This window comes from Thunnus albacares, chromosome 3 (genome assembly GCF_914725855.1).
Source record: "Thunnus albacares chromosome 3, fThuAlb1.1, whole genome shotgun sequence".
Taxonomy (NCBI): domain Eukaryota; kingdom Metazoa; phylum Chordata; class Actinopteri; order Scombriformes; family Scombridae; genus Thunnus; species Thunnus albacares.
The window spans coordinates 11,641,252-11,656,607 of NC_058108.1; positions in this window are offsets into that span (position 1 = coordinate 11,641,252).

Consider the following 15,356-nt stretch of genomic DNA (forward strand, 5'->3'; position numbering starts at 1 on the left):
GGAGTACATCAGTCTATAGCTTATGTTTCTGCTCTCCACTAATTTACTTTATCTGATAATTATTGTTTCAGGCTACATATAAATTCAACTAAAAATAACATTGACCATTTTGTGTGGCTTTTGGGTATTATTATTTGTACTAGTGGTAGTATTAAATCATTATTTAATAAAAAATAAAATTGAATAGTTGATTCGATTTTAGTTTAGTTTAGTTTAGTTTAGTTTGGTCATTTTCAACTTACACAACTCAAATACACATGTAAATAATAAATAAATAATAAAAAGTCATTACTTTTGAAGCAGTGACAATCTAAAGCACGTTTATACTGACTGAAAAGGTGATGTAGGCTGAAGCCTTAACTTATTGCATCCACCCTTTTACATTAATTATTTTGTACAGATCCCTTTAGATTTATACACTGAACATGAAAGAAATAAGAAAAAAAAGGAAAATAAGGGGAAGATTATTTTTATATATGTATATTATATATTCCCAAAAGTCGCAAACAAAACTCATATACTAGTGTTCATACCTCTGTTTTATACTTGTTAATCGTCTTATTTTTAACTATATTCTTTAAATATATTATAATTCACCTTCCTTGGTTGTAAAGGAGCGACGAAACAAAGGGTATTTCTAAAGCAGCTTTCTTATTTAACTATTTACGGAATAATTAATTTAATCAAATCTCTCCCTTAATACGCATTCAACATTATCTTATTTTCTCAGATTCCAGTCATTAAACAGACCACTTCACATTATTTCTGTTTCACATATGGAAATATCTAAGATTAAAGATACCACTCATTAGTGTGTTCTGCCCTCATGTGGTCATGGATGTGCTATTACAATAACAGCCAATACATCAGTGACACTCAAGTTTATTTTGGAGAAAGTACACCAGTGATGGGAAGGTATATTTGCTTCAGTACTGCACCTTATAAAAAACTATGAGGTACTCAATTTACTTGAGTATTTCCATTTAATGTTACTTTATACTTCTACATTTCAGAGGGAAATTGTGTACATTTTACTGCAGCACCTTTATGACATGTGACAGTTATATTTTATAATATAAAAAATTGCACAAAGTTTAGTGTCACATCCAGTTTGACTTGTTGTTTGACCAGGCAAAATTTGGTATAAACCAAGCGATTGGGGGTGATGTAATAATTTTTTGTTATTAACTCAGCAATTCAGATTTCAAATTTCACTATATTGGCTTTACACTTGTACTATTTTCTCCAGATTAGGCAGATAACTTTTGACTCTTTTCCAGGGATTTGACAGTTCATCTGTGGGCTCCTGCTGCTCTGTAATGGGCTGTTTGCATTGTTACAAGGATCATAGTCTTCTGAAGTTAAAGTGGTGCAACAAGATTATCTTATTTGAATATCCACTTTCACTTTTTGAGTGTAAAACTGTGGTGTTGGATGAAACAACAACATTCTGAAAAATATCATTAGGATTATTCTCAATCAGTGTTTACATCAATGGGTTTATTTATATGAAGAAATCTTCCTGATCTACAAGTTCTTTCTGTCTAAAACAGTTCAGATAATCCTTCATGATGCTCTCACAATACTATAATGCTGCATCTCAGTGGACGTGCAGAGCGATTGTTTCTTCTACTGTTTTTTTAATAACTCTGAATTACAGATTTCAAACTTCACTATATTTACTATACAAATGCACAGTGGTCTTCAAATTAAGCATTTAAAATTAGGTGCAAATCAGTTTAACAGTGTATTTTTCAGATTTGTTTTTTCCAGGCAGAACATTTCATTCCTGGTCTCATGGCATCGCTGATGGAGTTTGTGTGCAGGACACCAAATTCTGTGCAGGTAAAGGTGTTCATTCCTCAGAGGGCTGCACCAAACCACAATCTGGAGGTCATTGCAGTTCAACATGAAGTATTTACTGAGAATTATCTGTGTTAAGAGGTTACATCTTCATGTGGCTTGTTCATTCTATTGAGGGTTTGAGCTCAAGAAGTTGTGATGAATGTTAGATTGGCAGCATAATACTTAGTGACATTACAAGGCTGTGCAACAGCATCACCTTATTTGCATTGTATTTGTCAGTTTTCAAGTATAAAACTATTACTGGATGAAACAATAGATGCTGAAAAGAAACATGAAATTATTTGCATCCATATTTGTTTATTTATATCTATATTTTCATTTTTATACATGCAACATTACTCCATGATACTCTTAAATAAACGTTGCTGGAACAGCTGAATTTCCCCCTTTTTGTTATATTGCATTTTTAAATTTTTGGCTTTTTTGACAGTTGAATAAATTTCATATTCAGTAAGGCAAGTTTATTTGTATTTCACAGTTCAACAGCAGCAATTCAAAGTGTTTTACAAAGATAATACATAAAAGGCAACTAGACAGAATATAAAAGCAACAAAAGACAACATGAAAAGACTTTTAAATACAATTAAAAAGTGTTAAATTTGGAAATAAAAAGAAGCTAAAATAGAATAAAACAGTAGGGGTGTATTCCTTTTGAAGTCCACAGAGAGAGACAGACTGAGGTTGATGTTCAGTCTTCAGCTTTTTCTTTTTGTTGCTCTTCTTCCGAAACAACATAAAAAGATCCTGCTGCCACAGGAAGTCCTCGTCCTGGCAGACGACCTCGCTCTATGTCGATCAAGTCTCTTTTGGAGAATCTCCACAACCTTGATGGCCTCCAATTCGTAGTTTTCTGCCTGGACTCTCAACATTGTTTCTTTATCAAGCACATGCATAAGCTCCGTGATGTCTTGAAGGAGAGCTTCCTGTCTTTTTTCCTCTTTTCTCAGCTTGTCAGCGAGCGTCTGACTCTCTGCTGAAAGCTTTTCAGTGACCGTTCGAGCCTCTTCTAGTTGCTGGAACAACATCTGCTCAATTTTCTTGGTCTCCACTTTGCTGCTCTCTGCCTCCTCCAACAGTTCCCTCTCTCTCTGGAGCTGATGGTCCAACTCCTGACAGACCAACTCCACCAGCTCAAAGTCCTTGAGGTTGTTGGCATCCGCCTGGTTCCTCAGGTCCTTTTCGTCCTGGAGCATTTGCTGCAGCTCCAGAATTTCATAGTGAAACTGGTCCTGTTTTGCTTTCTCTGATTTGAGCTCAACTGAAAGCAGCCGGCTCTCAGCTGAACACTCCTCGGAGAAGCTCTGTAGCTCTTCCACTTTGTGGAAAAGGGCCTCAGCGATCTCCACAGCCTCCAGTTTTTCAGTCTCTGCCTGCACCCTCAAGGCTTTCTCTGTCTGCAGCTGCTGCCGGAGATCTTCTAGCTCCTGTTCCACCATGAGGAGCATCAGCCTTTCAGCTGAGCGCTTCCTGTTTGTCTCCTCCAGTTGTTGAGAAAGTGCCTCCACTGTGGTGGGGCAGGTCACTTTCTTCATGGCATCAGCTCTCTGCAGCTCATCCTTAAGCTCCTGGATTTCCAGCAGCATGGCCTCTTGGTCCTTTTCCTCAGCTGAGATCACAGCTTCATAGTGCTGTTTCATCTGCTGGTTCTTCAGCTGAAGAGCCTCGATGTCTCTGGAAAGGACCTTGATCTCACCCTGATAGATGGCACAGAGGTCGTTGTGCAGATTTATGGCTCTTAACTTCTCCATTCTCTGTTCTCTTTAAGTGAAGTCTCTAAAGACGCTCGTCTGTAATAAAACACGCTGATGAATGCTTGTGACTCTCCTACAGTGGTCAAGTGGTAAAGTCCTAAAGTGTTAATGGTGAATATTCTCAGCTGTGTCTTGTAGAACTCTAGAACAATACGTGTCATAAAAGACTATATGACATCAGAGAATGCTGATGTCATTATTGAGGAAAGATTCCCTGTCAAGTTATCCAGATTACATGGGGGCCTATTACCATGGAAACCTTGTTTTCAGCACAATGTTTGTAAATGATATGCAATAACAGAGAATAATAGAGATATTACAATTCACACAGTTTTCACAAAGTTTCTTTTCTTTAATAGTAGTAGTTATATCTATTTGACAAGCAGAGGAATCGCTTGTCATATGAACATTTCCAGTTCAATGCAAGCAAAATGTTGCAAACACATTTAGGAATGATTTAAGCCACTTTATTTCAGATCGTATTGATTGTAGCTTGTTTTTTCTTTCAATGTGTGATATTACTTTAAAAATGTGATATTATATATTATTATATAATGATAATATATTGATTTCTTTTTAACTGACCTTAGATCTCAAAGTCACAATCTATGAGATTTATTGAAAAGTTTTTAAAATGTTTTCATGGTTATTTTTCACAGTATACTTTTTCTTTTTCTGTGTGTTTTTTAATTTTATTTTAGTATTTTTACATATATATTTTTTGTTCCTTATGTATCTTAATACTAATTATTTGACCTGATGATGTAATGGTGTAACGAAACTGTGTTAATTCTGGTGTTGTTTTGTATTGTTGTTCTGTGTTTAATAAAAAAGAAAACTGTATAAAGTTGCTCTGAATGTGTTCACTGTAATATTAATACTGTGTTTTTGTTGTAGGGTTGTATTATTACTTTCACAATTATTATTACAATTACAGTAGAGTTTTAAGGACGTTTAGAAAAGATCCCATAGCACTACTGTAAAATATCATACATTTATTAATTTTTCAGTAAAATAACAATTACAGATTACTTTTGTAACAGTTGTCTTTCACATATATTTTTCAAAATTAAAAAGTAATAATAATTCTAATAATGATTAATATTATTGTTTATTTTTATTTTATTTGTTGTCATTATTATTGTTATTATTATCATTGCTATTATTTTGTAAAATTATTATATCCATATGTGTATGTGTATGGTATATGGAGGTAAAGGTGTGGGCATTTAGTGTAGGATAGGGGGTTGAACAGATGAATTAAAGACCATTCTGGAAGTATATGAAGGTGGTTATGTAAATTGGTTGAAATTTGAAGACTCATGCAGGATATTGTGTGAGTTGGTATAAACTGTGTATACGAGTATATAGATCTGTGTGTGGCTAGCACTCTAGTCTGGCCCACAAATATGATAAAAAGGTCCACCTTGGGTATTGGTTTCAGGTTGTGCTAGTTTGACTAAGTCAGCTTAAGATCATGTTAGGCAGATTTATGAATCCATTGTTAGAGGTTAGAGAAGCAGTGCAGATAGAATGAGGTCGATAGGTTGGGTGATTGATCCTTATTTAACTTCTTACTGTTTAGGGGAGGGGAGGGAAATGATATGTGTGTGTTTTATGTGTCATCTATGGTATGTTTCAAAAGGAAAAGCAGTTTATGTGAATATTTACATTAATGTTCTTTCTCTAAATGTAATACTCAATATACTTATGCTAGAATATAGTTATGGACCCTAATGCATTAATTAAGGTGTGTTCATGGATCCCATCATCCCATTAAGAGAAAAAAGATTTGATCATTTCTAAAGACAGAAAAAGTTTCAATTGCATTACTTCAAGAAACTCATCTCAATAAGTCAGAACACATTAAATTCAGAAGAGATTGGGTTGGCCAAGTCTATTTGCCCTCATACAATAGCATGAGTAGGGGTGTAGCAGTGCTGATAAACAAAAACCTACCTGTTCATGTGGATATTTGTGAGGTTGATGCAGAGGGTTGCTATATATTTTTACATGGTTATTTATACAGAGAAAAAAAATGCTATTCTAAATGTGTTTGCTGCTCCAAATGTTTCTGTGTGCTTATTCACTAAACTAACTAGTCTGCTGTTGGAATACCATTGCCCTAGTTAAGTTAGATTTTCAGGTCCCAAATCACAGACCATGGGAGTTAGATCCATAGCAATCCTTCAGATGAGGGACAAAGTCGGTCTAGCAGATATATGGAGACTTATGAATCCTTCTCAAAATGATTTATCTTTTTATTCCAATCCCCATAAAATGTATTCTCATATTGATATTACAGTGCTCAGCATAAATGAGTACACCCCCTTTGAAAAGTACGATTTTTATCAGTATCTTGATGAACACAAGAATTTCCAAAATTTTCACATGGCTGAGTTTTATTGAACACTTGTTTAACTCTGTAACATGAAATTAAGGTCAAAAAATATAACTTAGATCACAAAATCTTCAGTTTTACTCAAATTAGTTAAAGCAAAAATGAATACACCCAGCAACAAAAACTACATCTAGTATTTTGTATGACCGCCATGATTTTCAAGGAGAGCACCAAGCCTTCTAGGCATGGAATGAACAAGTTGGCGACATATTACAACATCTATCTTTTTCATTCTTCAAGAACAACCTCTTGGATGCTGGCTGGAGAGTGATGCTCAACTTGTTTCTTCAGAATTCCCCATAGGTGTTCAATAGGCTTCAGATCAGGAGACATACTTGGCCATTCAATCACCTTCACCCTGTTCATCTTCAAAAATGCAGCAGTAGCTTTAGATGTGTATTTTGGATCATTGTCGTGTTGGAAAAGTGCATGACGACCAAGGGCATGGAGTGATAGTAGCATCTTCTCTTTCAGTATAGAGCAGTACATCTGTGAGTTCATGATACCATCAATTAAATGCAGCTCCCCGACACCAGTAGCACTCATGCAGCCCCACGCAAGGACACTGCCACTACCATATTTCACTGTAGGCACCATGCATTTTTCTTTGAAATCCTCACCTTTGCGACGCCATACAGTTTTGAAGCCATTAGTTCCAAAAACAGTGATCTTAGTCTCATCACTCCAGAGTATAGAGTCCCAGTAGTCTTCATCTTTTTCAGCATGGGCCCTGGCAAATTCTAGGCGTGCTTTTTTGTGCTTGGGCTTTAGGAGAGGCTTCCTTTGTGAACGATACCCATGCATGTCATTCCTCTGCAGTGTGCGCCGTATGGTGTCACATGAAACAGTCACTCCAGTTTGGCTTTCTACTTCTTTAGCGAACTGCAGTGAACTTGCATGGCGATTTCCTTCAACCCTTCTCATCAGAAGACGCTCCTGTCGAGATGTTAACTTCCATGGACGGCCTGGACGTCTCTGCGAGATGGTTGCACTTCCATCTTTCTTAAATTTTTGGATCACTTTTGCTACAGTGCTCTGACTGATATGTAAAGCTTTGCTGATCTTCTTGTAGCCCTCACCTTTTTTGTGCAAAGAAATGATTTCCTTTCTCAGATTTGGTGACATTTCTCTTCCATGTGGTGCCATTGCTCACAGCATGACATGAGAAGGGGTTTTCTTTGTTAAGTAATGCCCCTTTATAGTCACCTGTCTGCTGGACACCTCTTAAATGAATAATTAGACTCACCTGTGGTTGAATTCTTTTTACTTTGAATTTTGGAGTCTTAAGTGTGGCTTTCCTCCTAAGACTTTAATTGGGGTGTACTCATTTTTGCAATATGGGCTTGAATGAATTTGTTAAAAAAAACACTTTTGTATGTGCAAATTAACAAATCTTGTTTGCAATCAATGGCCCACATTTGGGGGTATTTTGTAGTATAGTAACCCATAGAAAATGTTGATTCTGAAAGGAAACTAAAGGTTTTCTGACAAATGTAGTGTGGTGTAGTCATTTATGCTGAGCACTGTATATTAGTCCCTAATGTCTCTATCAACAGAGTTGTGAAGTCTGACATTGGGTCTATTTTTACATCCGATCATTCTCCTACATCAGTATGTCTTTCTGCTCAGAATTACAATGTTAAACGATCTGGATGGAAATGCGATAGGTCGATATTAACTGACTCTGAGTTTTGCAAATGGGCAGAACAGGAATTAAGAATGTTTATTAATGAAAATGATAATAATGATGTAACTCCATCTATCTTGTGGGAAACTACTAAGGCATATATAAGAGAGATCATTATCTCCTACATAACCACTAAGAGAAGGAAATATATTGATGAACAAAGGCAACTAGAATAAAACAACAAGAAGTAGGAAAACAACATAAACAACAGCCTACTCAGGCAAAATGGGATAAAGTTGTGACAGCTAAGATGGCTCTCAATACCCTCATATCCCAGAAAGCTGAAAAAGCTATGTTTTTGCAAAAACATAATATATATGAAAAGGGAAACAAATCAGAGCAGTATCTGGCAGCACTAATTAATAATCAATCAAAACAGAAATGTATCACCAAGATAAAAAGCAAAACATGAAACTATTGTTGTACATTAAATGATATTTTCTCTGTCTTCAGTGATTTTTATAAAAATCCAGTGTCTTCTGATACCAAGATGAACAGGGATGCTCGAAGTAGGGGTGCTGAGGGGGCTGCAGCACCCCCTGCTGGCGGGGGCTGTAACGGCAAGGGAAAAAAGTTGACAAATCAATAAAAAAGAAAACGTATTTTGTTATTGTTGTTATTTTTCTATGATATTCGATTTCATTTTAGAACATTCAATGTATTTTGTATCTGTGTATCTTTTTATTTGATGCACAAACACAGAGCATGTAGCCAGGCGCGAAGGATCATGGACATTAATGACCAGTGATAGTGTTAGGTATCACTACTGCACTTCATCAACAGCTATAATGGCTGAAAATGACTTGTGACACCAGCTGTTGAGGCCCATAAGTGTTGATTAGTGTGCTGAGGAGGGCTTAAGGCCAAAAAAGTCTTTCCTAAAAAAAAAAGTCATAAGTGCAGACTATTTCATCTACTTTTGTGATAAATGATTTGTTTAGTGCACTCATATGAAAATATCTGACACAAGGAGGTGATAGAGCATGGTGTAGTTAATTTTATCCATGAGACAGACTGTGTATTGAATTTCCAATAGATGTTGGTAATGCTAAACCACTGAAGTAATTATGGAGTGAGTGATGAATATTAATTAATATCCCTATCAACACTCTACAGATATAGTTCTATTATGGTCATTGTGTGTTTTATGTGCCACAAGGAACCTTGAGGCTGACAGATTGCAAGTTTGAACCAGTTACCCTCAAACATGAAGCAGCTGCTGAAGAACAACAGGAGCTGAAAGGTTAAAATATGATATTTCTTGCAACAAAAAAAAACAAGAAAAAACTACCTTGTCAGCTATGATCATTAGACTGTGGCGACCTTTGCTTCTGCTTTTGTTTCTAGCAGCTCTTCCTGTACACTCGTCCACCTGTCTTCAGCATTAAGTTGCAGCTGAACAGAGCTCACAGTTCTGCAGTGATCCTGCAGAGGACAGCAAAGATCTACACACAGACTACAAGCAGTCTGTGGAAACTCGGTGCTAGTTAAGTATTTCACCAAGCGGAGGCCACCTCATTGATGTTGGCTGCCATGTTAAAAAAGAGGCAGAAAGTCCAGGCCTCCAGACTCCAGGTGAGGATGTAGATCAGGGTTTAGAGCTCCAACAAGGGATTTTGAATCAGTCATACAGCGACTGTGGACAGCAGTCTGCCTGACACCCCAGCACTAACGTGCTACAGCAGCACTCTCCTGTCAGATAAACATCACATATTAAGAACATTAGACATCCCTGATTTATCCTTACAGGAGCAGTGCTCTGCAGACAGCAACACATCTGGTCACCTTAGAAACCAGCTAAGAAGTGGAAGTGGCAGCTGAAACACTGCAGCTTTGTTTCTGGCCAATCGAGCCACCAGATGATTCAAGTACATGTGCGATTACTGTGGGAAGGGTTTCCCTTTCCTGAGCATGATGAAACGCCACCAACTCTCACACACAGGGGAGAGGACTCAGGTCCGTGGACAGTGTGGGAAGAGATTCATCAGACCGAGTCACCTGAGGTGTCACTGCTGCATTCAGGTATCCGGCCATTTACCTGCCACATCTGTGGCCGCAAGTTTTCTCTCTGCACCCACCTCAACATGCACATGAAGACATTCCAGGTGAACAGGAGAGATGTGTGCGTTATCGAGGTGGTATAGGTGTCATCATGCTTGGGTCAGTGAGAGGCTCTGTAGATAATAATCTATATTTTATAAGGTTGTATAATTTATAATGTTTTTTATATACTATGGTAAATGGGACCCCCATATGGTACAGGTCTTACCCCACTTCCAGCAGTGACATTTTCAACGAAAATGTTTCAGCAGACAAGGTTAGTGATGAGGTGATAAAGGCAGCTAAAGAGCTAGATAATGTTGTCAGGAATTGACCAAAACAGAGGTGAAAGGAGAGTAAATATTGGACTTACATTCATTTGGAAGAGACAGATCAGAAACATGACTCCAGATGAATGCTGATGTCACTGCATGTCTGCTGGATGTGTAAATAGGCAGCTGCTTGCTAATGCCAATATATTATCTTTCACAAATTTGAAACTGTGAAACAGTCTTTACAGTTATCTAGTCCATGTTTGACTAGTTTAAGTATAATAGATTTTCAAATAGACGTGATCTAATGGGGTTGCAGCCCTAATAACTGGATAACTGGGATGTTATCCAGATGTTATTTTACTGCAGCATTTTTTTTAGATATGTGTTTATTGTTTTTTGAGAGCATAGCAGGAATATGAACAAATAAAGAAAAAAAAAACCAAAAGAGTGCAGCACATCCTTGGTAATAATGATAACCACAGTCATAATTAAATTAGATACAGAGCAGTTTTTCTTTAAAAAGTACAAAAGTAAAAAAATAAAAATAAAACAAAAAAAGGAATATACACAGCAAGGTGCTTTACATTGGACACTATACATTAGTCATTACCCTGAAAATATTTCAGTACAGGGTCCCACATCTTATCGAACATGCCTCCTGTATCTTCATCATAAAATCTCAGTCTCTGCAGATGTAATGTGTTTGCCATTTCTCTCAACCACAAATCATTCGTGGGTACAGAGTCTTTTTTCCACACTCGAAAAATAACTTTGTGTGTAAAAATAACTCCGCTTGCAATCACTATTCCAAACAAAACAACCCTTTTTTCATACTTATTGGCAAGATAAGGAGCTTGTTGCCCCAAGAATAGCTATGAGTGGATCTGTTTCCCAAAGCTTCCCAAAAGCCTCGGAGAAACAATGAAAGATGCTTTCCAATATATGTAAAGTTTACTGCATGACCAGAAAGAATGTGTTAAATAACTGATCATAGACTTACATCAGTTACAAACAGGTGAAATATCAGCAAAAAAACATCATATAGGGCCGCTCCACTGGATCAAGAGCACATTGTGCATCTAATGAAATAACAACGGCCTCTTCAGTATGCTTTGTGTACAAAATATTGAAAAGGCAACATAGATTGAAATACATATGTCTACCTGGCCTAAAGCCGGTTTTGGTCGTGATGGATAATAGAACATATATGCATTTTTTTAGTCGGTTGGCCAGAACTTCTCATATGATATTATGTGGCCTTTAATAACCACCAACCAACCTCCCATAGAGTGGAGTCATCAACATCGCCTGCATCATTGGTGTTTAGATCTATTTCACCTGAAAGATAGGAGCAAAACTCCTCATTCTTTAACAAGGCATTATTTAAGCACCAGCTGTATTCACCCCTTTTGTGGTTCAATTTAAGATTTAAAGAGACCGGGGCCTGATCCGATGTAAGTATATTATAGTAAGTGCAATGGGCTACTGACATAACAACTTGGAATCCAGCAAGAAATAATCGATCCTCAAGTAGGACTTGTGCACTGTGCAAAAATAAGAAAAATCCTTTTCGTGGGGTAGAGAAAAATACTTTGCTGTCATTTTCTTAATGTGTGTTTTCCTGGAGAAAAGAGATATCAGCTTTTAGCACATATAGATGTGCATACACTTTTTCTCTTTTCAGTGGACTATTCATCCCCCGTACACTCCAGCTGATTATTTTAACTTCACCATTATCACCACTTCACCATGGATCCATTAACATATATAATGTCTACTGCTTAAAGGAACCTGTTGCATGACCATGGCAAAACATAAACAATAATCTGAACAGACAGATGTGCTGAACAAGCCGCCCCAGGGAACAGAACCCACCCTGGAAGACAGAACAAACCCAGGAGCAGTGCTTCCATATTCCAAACCTAAAGTTAAAACTAGATCCAGAGGCCTGCGTGAGGCCCACACTAGCAGGATAACTACCCACCTTTCTCTAAACAAGGGAGGCATTCCACTTCACAAATTAATAATGTCATTGAGAGAAAAAACAACAATCAGTCCTCACCCAGTTATTAGTGTGAGCGTACTTTTTGACCTCTCATTTGCTGAACATAGTTAAAATGCCTCTTAATTAAGCCACAGCTGACAAACGACAAAACCAGGGACCTAGTCCATTTTCCAGCTTAATACAACATCAGGGTCCCAGTCTTCAGCTTCTCGGCTCAGGAAATCTTCAGCTTTGGCTGGGGTGTTGAATGTGCTGGTGTTATTGTTAATTGTAACCACAAACCTCGCTGTGTGATGGAATCCACATCGAATTATCCTGGCTCTGCACTTCTCCTTGATATCTTGAAAATCCAGACATCTCTTCATGGTAGCTGAAGTGAGATTGGGGGAGATGCCCTCGATTTACAATCTTTAGCTGGCATTAGGCTCCAGTGGGCACGGTCCACTTCAGTTGGTCAGTCGAAGAGTTCCTCTACCAGTAGCTTTGGGAGCAACATTGCTACAAATTCTGCCCTTTTCTTGTCTCTTTCCTTCGTCATATTGTTGAGAACGTTATAATCCATGTCAGATACGTAGAAGTGAAAATTGAATGTCTTTGGGTGACGTAAAAGTTGAAGCTGAGGTGGAGCTACTACTAGGAGCTACTACTACTACTTTGTAGTTTGCCTGTTTGTTGGTAACATTTTGATAGTAAGGTCATTTTGAAACAAATCATATCAGATTTATTAAGTGCTGCAGAAGTCATCACTCACACATTTTTGCTCAGTTTGATGGTCATACTGTACCCTGTGATAAAAGAATAGGTACCACATAGTTAAAAAATGACTACAGTATAAATTCTCTCTAAATTCTTCCCAAACTTCCAAATTATTGCTCAGTAGTTTGTACATACGCTGTAATAACAGAATAGGCAGTAAGTTGTAAGTTCCCAAATTGTTATTCCTTTATTCCATAACTTGTTCCCCTGTACCTACATACATGTATTGGTACGTACTGTACTACTACACCATTAGTACAAAAAATTACACCATAACTATGGAGTATTTATGTTATACTTTGCGTGCTGTAAGCTAAGGTTTTACCTTATTTTTTATCATATATTTCTGGTTTCAAAGCTGGCTGCTGTTGGGTAAGTGATACTTAGCATTAGCTAACAGTTAGGTTAATGTTACCTCAGTTGGACAAATATTAGCCAATAATGCTGACTTTACATCCTGTGTACATAGGAAACTTTTATAAAAGATGTGACTGAAGTTAGAATTACATCTGAATGGAAAATGAATAATATTCAAATGATATTAAGACAGATTTCAACGAGATAACTTCACTCAAAACAGTTTTTCATTGTAATACATTTTAGGGAAAGATATTAACTGAAATGTAAGCAATGAATGTCGAGTTTTAATGAGCATTCACAACACAAATTCACTGTCAGTTGAGGAGGTCAGAGTTTTTTAGGAAGTTAAAGAAATATGCTACATTCTGTTGCCAAGCAACCAGAGCTGCTAAGTGATTTACATCAAATTCTCTAACTCATAAGGGTAACTTAACCCAATTTCAGCTGTGCTGCCACTGCAAACGTTTCATCATACGTTATCACATCTTATATTTTAATTGCTGTTACCAAATGCCACAACAGTAATTGGGTCACAGATTTGGAAACCCGTCAGATTCTGTGAGGCTACATGAAACTTCTGCATGAAAAAGATCCACAGGTTGAAAGATCTGATATTGACAGAAGTGTTAGGGACTGTACGAAAATTACAATCCCTAATGAAGGCGACCCTCACTTCTTTTTGCTGAAGAGAAAGGTCTTTTAATTTTTTCTCAGCCCAAATCTATATTGCAGCCTCTCCTTGCGCAATACATTGAAAGAAAGAAAGAAAGAAAGGAAGAAAGAAAGAAAGAAAGAAAGAAAGAAAGAAAGAAAGAAAGACAGACAGACAGACAGACAGACAGACAGACAGACAGACAGACAGACAGACAGAAAGAAAGAAAGAAAGTAAATGGTTGAAATAGTGGTGGGTCATTTGCTAAATGTCGAGAACAATAATCTTCACTGTTTCAGGGCTATTTTTCCCATCACAGTCAAGTAGTTGATAGGACCAATACGTCAATTTTGAGAAACATTGATCTTTATGGATACTAGGGAATAAATGTTTACCAATAGTTGTTTGTAAAAAAAAAAAATTGAAGTTTAAATTGTTGTTGAAAGTTGGCCTATAGTATAATTCAAGTTTAGTCGTATATTTTTTCAGAGATAGAGTTGCTTTTTATGTTTGCCATAAATTTGGAAATTGCCAATTACACTTCTAATAGGTGTACTGGTGGCTTTTGTGACTTTGTGAAAGTTATTATTCCATTAATAAGGTTTACATAAGACAGCAACATCCTGAATTATTTATGCTTTGCTATGAATGGTGTTCCTCAGACTTGGCATTGATTCTACAAGTCTCTGAACTCTTCTGGAGAGATGAACACCATTCTTCCAAAAGATATTCCCTCATTTGGTCTTTTGATGATGGTGGTGGAGAGCGTTGTCTAACATGTCTAAATCTCCCATAAGTGTTGATTTGGGTTGAGATCTGATGATTGTGAAGACCATTGCAAAGATCCTTTTCAAATTCAAGTTCAAATAAGCTTTATTGGCATGACAGATCAGAAACCTATATTGCCAAAGCAGTACAGAAAATTATAAACATTGAGAGATGATTGATTCATAATATACACTAATATGTCAATATCAACAATAATATTAAATGCAATCTAATAAAAGTTTTTTTACAGATGTAATCACACAGAAACATGTACTACAGAGCTTTTTCATACTCATCAAACCATTCAGTGACCCCTCGTGTCCTGTGAAATGAGGCATTGTCATCCTGGAAGAGACCACTCCCATCAGGATAAAAATGTTTCATTATAGAATAAAGGTGATCACTCAAAACAACTTTGTATTGATTTGCAGTGACCCTTCCTTCTAAGGGGACAAATGGACCCAAACCATGCCATCAAAATGCCCCCACAGCATAACAGAGCCACCAGATCCTCTCACTGTAGGGGTCAAGCTTTCAGACCTGTACAAGTTTTTCCTTAAATTTGTCTAGTTAACGTTTGCTCAAGGTGGAGCTCATGTTAACTGATATATATATATTGCTGGATAGTTTAATCTATAATAACTCATCATGTTTTATTTGTTGATCATCATTAAATTTTGTGTGTAAAATCTTAATCTGTAAAATAACCAGCAACAAGCTGTCAGATAGATATACTTGGTTTCTTTTCAACATGTGGTATTAAGGAGGTTGATTATTTCTATAACTTTATCAAAC